The 14,043-nt window shown below is 36.9% G+C and overlaps 1 protein-coding gene across 1 annotated transcript in view; it reads right to left on the reverse strand.

Moving 5' to 3' along the window:
* Window positions 1–14,043, reverse strand: part of GLDN (gliomedin) — a 110,706-nt gene that overhangs the window by 34,541 nt on the left and 62,122 nt on the right. The gene's annotated exons all lie outside the window — the stretch shown is intronic.

Consider the following 14,043-nt stretch of genomic DNA (forward strand, 5'->3'; position numbering starts at 1 on the left):
CACTACCAGCTCAGGAGAAGAACAAAAGTAAACAAGTTGAACAGCTAACGAGCTGAAACTGTAGGCACTCGGATACTTAATACAAAGTTAGTTTGAGATAGCATGTCTGTGACCTGTTCCTGCAATGCTTGATTATAGCTGCTTCTGCCTGTGACAAGAACACACTGCCCCCGTCTTCAAAATAAGAAGTACTTCTTGAATTAACAAGTATAGACAGTTTTAAGATCTGAACTTATGCAGGCAGACTAATAGAAGAAAAATATCCATAATGTTAACTCTTTCCATTTTGACTATTATTAGGAGGTTTTTAATGCTCTTCTACCAACTTGGTGTAGACAGAATGAGAAGAATAATTTGAAGGGGAGTCACCAAGAAAATACAGCTTGATTTTATTACAAGATTTAAATCCCCTGAATAGGCAAGAACAGTGCTGAACAACAGCTGTCTAATGCCTGTTTCAAAAGGCAGTACCAACATAACCTTATAATAATCTTTTTTCCTTTTTTTATGCTTTTGGAGGGCTTTTTTTTATGCTTTTTGGGCCACCACCAGTCACTTCTCAGAAGGGCTGTCTGATAGTTAAATGTTTCTCAAAATCTAGTCAAAATACAGTCCAAAATAGTAATCAGCTCATGCAGTAGCAGTTGAGGTAGACAACTCTCAAGTAACAGTAAACATTCTGATATTAATATGCCACAGTGAATTACATGGGTTTTTATCAATATAGATCAGTAAAATATCTATTAACCAAACAGTGTGATGTGTACAGCAATTCCTATAAGCTACAGGCCTGGGAGGAAAATGGCCCTCAAAAGAAAAGCTGAAAGAGTCCACTGGCTCCTGTGCAGCTACACACGTATCTATTATTCAGGGAAAGAATGTCTGCAATGAAGCACGGAGTACCCAAACACTGAAACCTGTTTTTAATAAAAACATACGTACAGAAATGGCTCTTAAGTAATGGCTCTCAGCCACACCACTTACAGTTTTCCTGCATCTGCGTCTGTTTCAGATAAATGAAATTACTGAGATCTTTTTGAGCATTCAAGCCCACACAGAACTTCTTTCATAAAGCTCTCTCCATCAGCAACATAAACACCAAAAAACCTCAACAAACACCAAACCTCAAGTCCCCAGAAGTGACAATTCTGAAGACTTGAACCTGTCTCACCGCAGTACAGACAGAAAGGATTTCAAGAGGCACTTATCGACTGTTTGTACCCAATGGTATAGCGAGCATCTCCAAAAGCTTTTCTTTCTTTTGGTACTCCTTAAACATTTCTAAACAATTTTCAGCAAGGAGAGATTCTGGGGAAGCATCCTGTAGCTAGTGGAGGTATGTGGAAGGCCTACTTAAGAACACAGACTGAACACACAGATGTTTAGATTTTTACATATAATGTATTAACAGAGTAGCAGCTGCCACAGATGTGTAGCTGCTATGCACAGCAGGGTTACAGCAAGCTTATGCAGAAATTTTCTCTTTGTCAGTTAAAGAGGACGGAGCAGATGACAGTCAAAATTATTGACTAAGTAGATTCTTGAATTATGGATGACAGAAAAATGGGATCTCAAAAACCCTTTATCTCAATGTCATTGCTATAAGGTTGAGACAGTTAGGGTTGCAGATTGTATAAACCTGGCTAGCAATCACCACACACGCCAAATCTATTGTGTCTAGTTGAGGCAGAACACATGAAAAATCAAAGTCACCCACCTGTGATTATTTTCCTTTTTTAATTTTTTAATTCTTAATTATATTAAAAAAAAAATATATTTTCTATATTCCCACCAAAAAGCTTTGTCCAGAGGCCAGAAAGGAGGTGATTACAAGTGACTCGCTCACTGCTAGTTTAGGAAGCCAAGCAGAGAGATTCCACCAAGAATGTTTTCCAGTGGAATTTCTCCATCAATGTTAAAGCAGACTGTTTGATTTTGATCAAGTCTGATGTAACGAGAGGAACTCTTCTGGCTTCCCACTGCATGACCTGCTCTTACTCTCAGGAATTCACCTCGTGGGTTGAAGTACTATATTTCCTGATCCATAGTAAGATACCCCAAAACCAAGTCTGGATTCAAGCATCCTAATTCTTTTTCACAGAGCCCTGGCCAGGGATTTTAGAGATTACTGAGAGAAATGGAATTCCCTAAAAATAACATTGCGCTTTAAAATATGTGTATCTTTTGCCTTCATTGCTCTGTTCACCCAGCACTAAAAAATAAACAATGCCCCAAATTCATAAATAAAAGTAATTTCCTATTATTTTCCAACATTCAGAATTACAGCAAATGTACTTCACTGAAAAGGAGAGGCCTCCCTGACACTCTAGAATCATAGAATTGTTTGGGTTGGAAGGGACCTTAAAGACCACCTAGTATCGACCCCTGTCACAGGCAGGGATGCCTTTCACTAGACCAGGCTGCTCCAAGCCCTGTCCAACCTGGCTTTGAACACTGCCAAGAATGAGGCTCTCACAGCTTCTCTGGGCATCTCTAAATGTTAAACATCCACACAGAACACTTTCTAACAACCTCTAAAGTTTGAGGGGTTTGGAATATATCCTAAAACGTGAGTTGCAAAGATTTCAGACACAGAATTGCCAAATTAGCTTGGTGTTAGAACTGCAAGCTACATAAGTCTTCTAAAGCTACGCACAGAAGAAAAATTGTGATCTCCGATTCAAGCCCTTGTTACTAAAACTGTAATCAATTTTATCACATGAGCAACTGGGTCCTTACAGGGTTGGCTACCCTTCTGATCAACTATCAAGACCATTTTGCATTCTTTTTCCCCCAAAGTCTACTGTAAAATATTTAGGAAAAAAAAACCTGCATTATTTTTAATGGTATAAAAAAGAACTTTGTTAATTCAGTGAATGCCTACTCAGGCTCTGAAGAATTTGTAGTATTCAACCACAGATCTTTGTAGTGAACAAGAAGTCCCATTATTCTGGTTTCATTATACAAAGTTCTGGGAATTCTTTGGCATGAAAGAACTTAAATACATTTTCTCTAGCATATGGAAATAACATTTGATTTAAAGATATATCCCACAAAAATCAGTCTTTACAAAACCTAGTTTAACTATAAACAAGTATTTTCACATTATTTAACCACTTTTGTGACATCTTCATGACCTAATTCAACTGGCTTCTTGCCCCTGCACAAATTCTTTGTATCAGTAAGTAGATACAGAGCACTGACAGAAGGAGCAGCTCCAGAAACACTTTAGCAGATTTTCATTTTTAGAAATCAGTGCTTTTGAGTAAATAAATTATCATGGAGCAAGGAAGCAAAATGTGGTTGTGTGGGAAACCGGCCAGATCGTTCTTGGACTCCCCTAAACTTCAAGCAACACATGCTGACAAAGAAATTTGTTGGTTTCACATTCCTGGTATTAATTTCCTCTTTCACCAAACTTCATTCTGAGACTTTTAAAAATAATATGAGTAGCTAAGTAGTTTAATTCTTACCATTTGCATGTATAATAAGGCATATCTAAGGGTGTAGATGCTTCCAAGTTAAACTTTGTTTTAATTGCAATTCAGCAATAATAAAAAGTAATGCATCCCAGAGCTCTTTTCCCAAAAGCCATGTTGTTAATACTACTAATATGAATAATACTGATACTACAGCCTGAGCCAACACCTATACCATCTCCAAAGTCAGCAGGTGACAACTGCAACCACACAAAGGTTGGAGTTATCATAATTTCCCTTTATATCCTAAGCAGAACACAAAAGCAATGAGGTGTTTGCAGTGGCAACAAATGCTGAGTTTGACTTTTAATAAAAATATGTGGGGAACGCAAAGAAAAACATGAGAAAACTAGCAAGCAAAGTTCAACAGAAGCTTCTTCTCAGCAGCTGAATGTGGCATACATGAAACAGTTATCCATCTACTTCAGAACTGATCATTTGTATTAGTTTGTCCACGTTAACAATCTATGAGAAATATACCATGAAATGGACCAAAACTAGGATAAGAATATGTTTCCTCCAGAAAGTAAATATCCCAAGTCTACAGGCAGCAAAAGCATACAGCTGGCTTGTTAGAAAATATTCATGCATGACTTCCCCCAGAACTTTAGGTAGGCTTAAAAAATTAAAACCAGCTACCACCTCCCTTTGAAATAAACCAAATTTTGGTGCTTTCAAAACATCAGATATTATACAACGGGTTTTAACCATTACTGTGACAAGCTCTAAACACAGGACACAACAGAATTGTTCACTAAAGTTCTGCCCATTTCTGCTTGTACTGCAAACAAGTCTATGCATAATAAACAGATATGGAAGAGTGTGTGCACGTGGAAGAAGAACAAAAGAGTTCAGTTCTCAGACTGAAATTATGCTGGCTTCTGGTTTTGTAAGCTGTGTATCTTTAATGAGGTTGCGGTAATGCCGGAAGCATTTCCACATGAATTCAGTCCTTATTCTCCCCAAACTGTCTGCATTATTTATTTATTGGCTGACTGACTTTAGGAAAGGCTTCTCAAAAGAGATAGATTGAACATTCAATAAAATTCTAGGCCTCTCCCATCCTGCAGTGACTTAAAAATATTTCATCACTAGACCTATTGTATGTAACTCTTAAATAACTTTTGTTCCACGTGAGATCATGAGATCATAGTCTTTCAGATATAAGACCCTTTTAACCATTAGCTAGGTTTTCTTATTATAAGTACTCTAATTAATTTATTCTTTTTAAATGGTAATACAGAAGCATTGAGTGAATTTGGAAAAAGAAGAATGGAAACATTTTACGGGAATCTTTTACATTTGTGGCTTGATAGTGAAAGACAAGGATGCAGAATGTCTTTCTGCCACAGGACATAACATGGCCTTGCTGAAAACAGACTCAAGTGACTGGATTTTCTAAACTTGAGAGCAATAAGCAAAAAAGATATTTCTGATCTATTTCATAAAGCAGTCTCTTTGGACTCATAGGGGTACATTTGTAGAAGAGGCAGCCGAATCAGCAAAAGATTTCCCACAGCAGAAATTCAGGAAATTTGGACTTCTTTTGGCGTTTCAAAACAGTAAGTAACAGGAGCAAGTACCTTATTCATACTCCTGTGTAATTCTCATCTTTTAATAACAGCATTGTCTTTTCCTATAGATCCCTGGTCATTATTTCAATGATTCCTGTAATTGCTTGATGCAGTTCTTGAAAATATTTGGATTTTCATAAATTAAGTTTGTTCAAGTTGGCCCAGGCTACAGCAAGAAAAAGAGAAGGATCAAAAAGCACAATATCCAGCCTTTAGCTTGCAAAGTAATTTCACAGTAACAAACCAACTGGGAATATAAATGAAGGTACATACAAAAATATATAAGATAGTCAGTAAGACCTTTCCAATGTCAGTGCAGGACTGCATCTTAAAAAGAGGTTATCAACAGCATTGTGCATCTCAATTTTAGAGAAAACTTTTGGACTTCTCTTCCTTTCTGTTGGAAAATAAAAATGCATTTAGATATGCTAGGCAAAGAATTAACATTTCTTCTGGTTGCTCCTCGCAGGTAAATGACAAACCTGAATACTCAGAGCCAGTGAACCTAATTATAAACTTTGTTTACTTTTCCAGTTTACTCTCCAGTTACAATTCTAATCTGCATTAGGCAGGTACACCTCTGTCATTGGCTATTTTGCAGCAGATACATTGAGCTCTAGAGGTGAAATTACAAAATTTTCTTTTCAATAGCAATGCCCCCGGATCTATTACAAAAAACACAAACTTCCATCTCTAAGCAACTGATCTCTTAGCAACAAGAAGCACCTGCATAAAAGATGCCACAGAGAGTGATCACCAGAAAACCTATTCAGATCTTCAAAAGGAGCGCATCAGTAACAAAGATAGCACTCTTCGCTGGTAAAAATTGAGAAATAACAAGAGAACACAGGTAAAATTTTTATTCATATTTGACCATTATTCTTCAAACAGTGTGAGTAGGACATTACTGAAATGTTTTTTGAGTGGGAAGTATACCTTCTGGAGCTGCTTTGATGGGAGTTACTGTAATTAACTGTGTAAATTATGTTTTGTCACTACCTAAATGAAGGGGGGGGGGTGTCTTAGAAAAATGTATGCAGGTCTTAAACAAATTCTTGGCATTATAATGGCAATAATGTGTTGTATAATTTGTAAGTATTCTACAAAGTTTCTTTTTTAAAGAAATGGCAATATGGTCCTGCAGAATAGTTTTCCTTAGGAAGTGCTCTCTTCATTCACCCTGTCAAACTGTTCTATATTACATCAAAAAACAAGAAAACTTTTTAGGTTTTATAGATACAGACTCCACTGACTTTAAAAAATCTAACCTGCTCAACGTTTCTGTGGTCTCCAATTTCATTCTAACTACTCTAAAGTGGATTTTGTTCCATTCACTACATTTCATGCAAAAGATGTGACCATGACAAAGGTAGGGTAGAATTCATAGCATAGAATGGACACTGCCAACTGTTGATGATGTACAGCAATGCAGAATTAGTTGGAAAGTGAGTGAATTTGGAAAAACCAACATTTCCAAGTGTAATTTTTATGGCAGGAAAAAATGGATCATGAGTGAGGTTAGAAAAAGTTCATCAGGTAGAACAAGTTTGGAAATGACCCAGATAATCTTTTAATTCTATCATAGCTTGATCTCTCTCATTTTATGCTTGCTGTGGAAAAGGGTTATCTTTCTTTAGGCTACTACATCTTAGTTAGTAATAATTTCTGATTAATAAAATAATTTTCAGGAAGAATTGTTTGAGAATAGTCATGCATTCTTCCTTAGTGTTGTTTTTTCAAATACCCAGATAAATTTGTTTCTGGGTTAATTTATACACTTTGATAGAATTTACATTTCTGATATAGTGGTCCCTTCTGTGTCAACTAACTTCTGCTGAAGTTGGTCAAAGTATTTGCTAGCAATAACAAATACTACAGCAAAGGCATAATTATGGCAGAGAGAGCTGCCTTCTGTTAGCCAAATTAGAAACAAAACCACCAACCCTATAGTACTAACAAAGTCATAGTAACTACATACAGAAAAACTTTCTCATACCGGTGTGCTTTGCCATACTCATAACAAGGAAGTCTAATAGAAAACGTGTTAGAGAGAAGTTTCGGCTCTCTACCCACAGTTTGTTTTCTGGTTAGTTTTGAGTTAATCAGAGCTGATGTTCTAAGGAAACACTGAGGTAGACATGCAGTATACTTTTACCAATACTGCAGAAGTTTGCACATCTCCATAGCATTTTTTTGATGGCTTACAAGCACTGATACATCTCATGAAGCAGAATAGATATATGTTTCAGATGAAACCTTTTTACTATCTAACATGGATAGTACTTTTCATGGACATTATGTTGGTTCCTAAGCAACAGTGAGACCTTTTTCGAAAGGTATTAAACTGGCAAGTTATTTTTCCAAATCATACACCAGACTGCAATTAAAACCGCAGAAGAGGGCATCGTCCAAATTCGGATTTCAGATCACTATTCTTGTGAAAGAAAAATAACCATATAATTACAGACTGTTCAGAAAGCAAAAACCCTTATTGTACAGTTACTTGGGAAGCACATAGAGTACCTTGCCTCACACATCCATGTTGTGTAAGTAGCTACAAGAAAATAGTATGGACACTGATCAGAAAGGAGAGAAATTACTACAGACTTTTAGTTACAGGTTTTTCACTCCAAGTCTTGCTCACTACAGGCAATCATGGTTTTACAAACTGCTGGTTATTTTGAAGGCTTAACACTCCAGTGGAAAGTGATATTTCAGGACATGAATATTCATCCTCTGAAGATCAATTTAGACATCTAAACTAGACATTTCTAGAATGATACATATGAATCAAGACTTTCAGATTATCAGAACTTTCACTGACTAGTCCCAAAGACAACATCCAAACTGACCTGACTGTATATTATATATACTCTATTTTGGCAGCTCACTAAGCTCTAAGATCAACAGCAACATAAAAAGCTTATTTAGCCACTTCAGCAGTAACTCATCATCTCGGACAGTACTTGGTTATATGTCAGAAACATCAGATCTTGGGCATTAAGGATCACTAAAATGATCCAGCAACTTCTTTGCAATGTTTAAAGGTAAGATTTGGAGCTCCATAGTACCAGAAAAATCACTTACATAAAACCTAAGGAGAAGAGCAGCCTGTAGGACATGTATTCGATTATCACCTTGCAGAAATTACAGCTCCAAGTTCATTACATTGGCTTCAAATGGCTCCTCCATGATACCTAAATGTGTGTATAAGTGAATCCCTATTACAAATTCTAATTTAACCCAAAACATATCTCAGTAGATGACCTGGAATGGTAGGCACAAAGATGCCTTAAGTTCACAAGATGAAGGCTGTACCACCGTGTAATGGCACAGAAAAGAGGCACTGCCTTTACTACAGTTATCCGAGCAAAGAGTAATATTCAAATAGAGTCCTACAGTCATAGAAGATACTTCTAATGTATTTATTTCCCTGTCAGTGGGTTCAGCCTGCATTGACCAGTTAAGTTTCACACACATGCTGGTACAAGCTAGTGCTCAGAAAATTAGCTGAGCAAACAGGCTCCAAGCAATAGGAATGTCAGCGCTTACAACAGAATTGCAACTACAACCTTGTCTGCACCTTGAAAGCTTACAGTACACTAAGTAGGAGGGATGACAAGAAGTTGAGTTCTGTGGCCACTGAGGGAGATAAGAAAAGCACACTCTTGTTTACAGTTGTGTATGAGCCACTGGTGGCCACCATTAACATATAACAAATATGCAATAGCATTTTAGAAGTGATACCGAAGGCAGCTAACAGAACTTAAAAATCAGATAAACATACTCAAAGGATAGATCCTATCCAGCTATGAAACAAGATAACAATGTCATAAGAAGGGTCAACTAAAATGAAGAAAATTGGAATTCCAAATAACCGCAGCAGCATCAAATCTAACAGTTTTTCTTATCTACAGGACAGACATTTTTTCAACCCAGGACAACTGCATAGTCATGGATATTTCTGCATTTCTGTCTCACCGGCCCTCTGACACAACTTTAGGCTCCCACCTCCTCTTTTACTTGTGAAAAGCCCTCTTAGATTGCCAGGATGACCATTATTAAACTCCCACTTCTAAGCTTCTGCTGAAAGCTGTCACCCTTTCCTTCCCCTCTTCCTCCTCCTCTAACCTAAACAACAGATAAAATTCAAAGTGCCATCTAGATCAGATTTCATAGTAAGCAAGTGGTACGGGATTATTCTACAAGGCTATAATAATCATTCAACCTTGCTAGAATACATTTCCTTAGCACTTAGGTGTTATAGACCTCTACAACTACACAAATTCTAGCCCACTGACTCAAACTCTAGAAATGTCTGAGAAAGATAACTATATACAGTGCATTCACTCCCCAATGTTCACATCTACCACAATCATCTTTTTTTTTTTTTTTTGAGTTGCAAAGGATTGAATTAAAAGTAGGAAACAGACCTAAACAAGTCAGAGTGCTTTCAAAAGCAGAGTAGTATAAACGTCTGACTTTAAAAGGCTGCTCTGCACATTGTGATTGCAAATGAAAACTTCTATAAGACAGATATCTTCAGGACCAAAGGATCAGCTCACTAAAGCATGGATTCAGAGCAACTGAAAAATGAATGAGAAAAAAAAATTATAGTCAAAGAATGTCACAAGAAGACTAACACAACACCAGATGACCACTAAATCATGATACAAATCTCTCAGCGACATCCCCATTCCATCCTGAAAGACTTACAGCATTAGAAGGGGCCATAGATTATCAGAGAGCAATTTCTAGGGTGTTGCTAAGTAAAAATGCAATCTGATGCTTACAGAATAACTGCACAGCCCAGTTTGCAAGGAACAGTAAGCACTCCCAAGTTTCAAAGAGTCTTTTGATCTGTTCTTAACTTTAAACCCCACAGACTTTCAAGGGAACAAGACAATCTCTGTGTCAAGGTTTATGCGACTTATGCTGTACACCTGGGGATAATTATCCACTTCAAATTAATTAATTGCTTAAATGTAACTGTAACAAAAAGATTTATTTTTTTAATGGCCCTTACAATAGGTTCCACACAAATGCAACTAATTTTACAGTAGTTCCACATATGACTTCTTACTCAACAGCTGAGAACAGAATGCCTGGCTTTGCAATAAAATCCACAATTTAAAGGCAATGTTTAAATAGCTCTGTGGATCTCTTTCAGCACAAGCTCCATTACACAAGTCTGACATGCAGTTAAGAATCAAAGACAGTTCTCATCCTGTGTTAACTGCTATACTACCAATACAGCAAGACAGTTATATGTCTGAAACTAATTAAAACCAACTATTTTATTTGTCAAAAGATACTGTGTTCCTTTTAGGCCCTATCAACATTAGCAAACACCGTGATACAATGAGAGCAGATCTGCCAAGCAAAACAGTCTGTGATGATTCACTCCCTACACTATACACGTTTCATGGGAGTTCACTCTGATACAGAACTAAACTGGGTTTGTCATTTGAATCCCCATTAAAATCCCTGGTGTCCTCGAGAGACAGCTTTGGAGAACATTACTTCATTTATTTTCATCACAAAAGACCCCAGTTTGTCCAAGTCCTCCTGGACTATTGCAACATCAGGCAGCATCCACAGAACAAATACAAGAAAATCACTATTTACCTAGCTAGACATGAGCCTTCTAGTTGTTGAATGCACACCAAAAGCTGTTTATATACTTACATGTGAAAGGCTGAACCTTTACGTTCTGCATGAAACCATTAATCTTAACTGAGGGAAAACAAACAATATGCAGAATCAGGTTCTAGAAAGAGAGGAAGGCTACAACATTTTATCTGGAAAAATAAAGACTTACTGTACTTATATAAGCCAATAGATTTATTTTCATGGGAAATCAGTCTTTTTAAAATTTTACTTTTCCAAACTGTTTAAATAAACCTACATCACTTGTTTGAATGCTGCTAGTATTGGTCACTAACATTTGGGGATTTATAACAAGGAGCAGATTTGTTCCCTGTGTCTCTCCTGACAGAGGAACTGCTACAGAGAAAAGAACCAAAAATGATTTTTCAAGAATTTTCAGACTGTTTCATGAGGGCCTGCTCAAAATTATGAGTAGTTTTCAGCTCCAATTATAAAATACGATACATAATTTTCTCTTTCATTGACACAATGATTAAGTGCAAAGCTTTAACTAGAATAAAAGAGGTCAAACAGAGTTGTCCTTTAGATCTATGCACTTTTTTCTTCCCTGTGGACTGTCATAATTCATCATATCACTTTTTGTAAGAAAACATTTAAAAACCTAGAATTTTCCCACAGAGCTTTATAGCAAAAACTTACAGACCAGTAATCTAAAAGGCCCTTGGCTGGCAGATGCTTTTCCAGCTGTTAAGATCCACAATTCGTGTCAGGTCATGCAGCCTGTGCACATCACCTATATTTTGTCACAAAAGCACTTCCATAGTATAAGTCTCTTTTCTCTTTTAAAAATTTATTTTAAAAGCTTTTTTGCCTTATCTCAATCACCCCCTTATTATATAAGTAACAGAGCCAACAAATCCCTCTGATCAAACATATACCTCAAGCAGCTGCAAGGAAAGGAAAATTATGTGCAGAAGATTTCAAGACAAAATGAGAAAGAGTAATTAAAGCTTTTATGAACAATGGGGTCTCTAGGTTTGTTCCATTTCTAAACTTCTGCAATCTATTCAGTGTTAACTTACTTGGCTGAGTTTTTATCAGGAGCAATTGGACAGTTCTTAAAAAATACAATGGGTACAAGCAGGACGAGCAGTTCAGTTGAAATAGTTTTAAGGTGAGTTTTTCATGGTCTGGTTGGCTTTTGCAACTAAAACGAAAAAGCATCAGAAATGCAAACCCTGAAAGTGCTTGGATCTTACTCATTGAAATGAGGCAAAGAACTTGCCATGCAAGACATGTCAGTTGTTTAAGAGCTTGAGGAGCCACTTTAACTAAGAATTAGACTGCTTTACATCAGTTCAAGATTATAAAAAGGACTTAGATTTAATACAGTGCCTTTAATACCTTTTATCTACATGAGCGCATGATCCTGCATATAAAAATTATAAATTCAACAGCACTGATGTATTGGATATCATATAACAGGAAAAAATGTTTTATTCCTTTACTAAAAATATTCTCTGTCAAAGCAAAGATAAGCTTTAGCTGTGAATAGCTAAGAACTGAGCAAGATCAAAACTCAGGGTCAGTTTTTAATAAATAAAAGGGGGAGACTCATGCTTGCAAAGTACACCATGCAAACATACCAGCACCTTGAACTCTAAGCAGGCTTAACCTACAAATATAATATTCATGGATTCATGTTTGTACACATAGGTGCTTTTATTTCGTACCAAATGCATAACCACCTAAATACTTCTCTTCATAGGGAATATGAGGCAGAGAAAGTACTGTACAGACATACCAGAATGTCTTGGAGACGAAACAAACAACATAAGCTAACAAACATTAAGGCCTATCTTTTGCAATGAAGTACAAAGATGAAGTTCATCCAGATCCAGAGAGAAAGCAGCAAAAAAATATGAAAATAAGTGCCCTAAGTGTAGTTATTTCCTTAATAATGCTGTAAGCCCATGTGAAAGGCACTGAAACTAATACAAGTATTTAAATATACATACAGGCACATGTTGTGGTAATAAATAGCACTGAAGAAAATTTACAGGTAGCATTTTTCCTCGTTGAACAAGCCTCATTAGTGCACAATAGCACACCAGCTAAACTAGTAAATCCCATTATAGGATTAAAAACTGCTTGTGATTACAAAAACATTTTTTACAACATGCAGGACAATGCAACGGACAAGATAGGAGAGTCTCCATGTACATATCACAAGAGGTGTACTGCTAGCTATTGGAATAGCACACATGTTTCTAAAAGGTCACCCGGCATATTATGTCATGGTCATTTTGGATCACAACAATACCAGCAGCCTTGCATAGCAATCATCCAAAATACTGGAGTGTTGCATGCACTTGCAAATCTTTGAGCCACTGCTTGCTCCCATCCCCAGGGTTTTGCCTGTACACTATTGATTTTCTACTTCGACCACAATTACCAATGTTCTCACTATTTAAAAAGCATCTGTCACATACTTGGCTTAGTTTAATAGAATTATAACACTTACAGTTAAGTAACCTCTACTTTATTCTACAAGCTGAGACCAAACCCCAAGATAAGCAAGAAAGCACTTGCTGAAAGTAAACTGTTACTAAAAGCTTCCTATTAAGTGGACACATCCTTCAATTTTGAGCTATTGTTGCAAGAAGGACCAAAGCAAATCTATTCTTAATTACTGTCAGAGCAAAAGTAAGAAGATGCTTTGTTAAGTTACCGTGCAGATTCAACAAGAATCTGTCTGTGGTTATGGAGAGGGGCTCCTTGTCAGAGACTGTAGTGATAGGACAAGAGGTAATGGGTTTAAATTTAAATAGGGGAAGTTCAGATCAGATATAAGGAAAAAGTTTTTTACTGTGAGGGTGGTGAGGTGCTGGAAGAGGTTGCCCAAAGAAGTGGTAAACACTCCATCCCTGGCAGTGTCCAAGGCCAAGTTGGACAAAGCCTTGGGTGGCATGGTTTAGCGTGAGGTGTCCCTGCCCATGGCAGGGGGGTTGGAACTAGATGATCTTAAGTTCCTTTCCAAACCTAACTATTCTACGATTCTATGTGAGCTATCATTGATAGAATAATATCTTCCTTCTCAGGTACAGTCATCTCTCATATTTTACGATTTAAGTCAAAAGCATGCAAAACAACTTTGAAGGAATCCTTCTACTCCTGCATTAACAGGCCTGTCCATTTGCTTGGGTTTTTTTATCCTGTGCCAAGTGCTGGTTACTGCCTCAGGAAATATATGGTACCAGACATTCCATGATCCTGTTTTTTCTGTTGGGTATTTTCTGGGGTTTTTTTGTGGGTTTTTTTCATGGCATACACTATATTTTTCAGTTTAGTAGAACCATAGAGGAATACAGTACATTATA

Source organism: Lathamus discolor, chromosome 8, assembly GCF_037157495.1.
Source record: "Lathamus discolor isolate bLatDis1 chromosome 8, bLatDis1.hap1, whole genome shotgun sequence".
NCBI classification, from domain to species: Eukaryota; Metazoa; Chordata; class Aves; order Psittaciformes; family Psittacidae; genus Lathamus; species Lathamus discolor.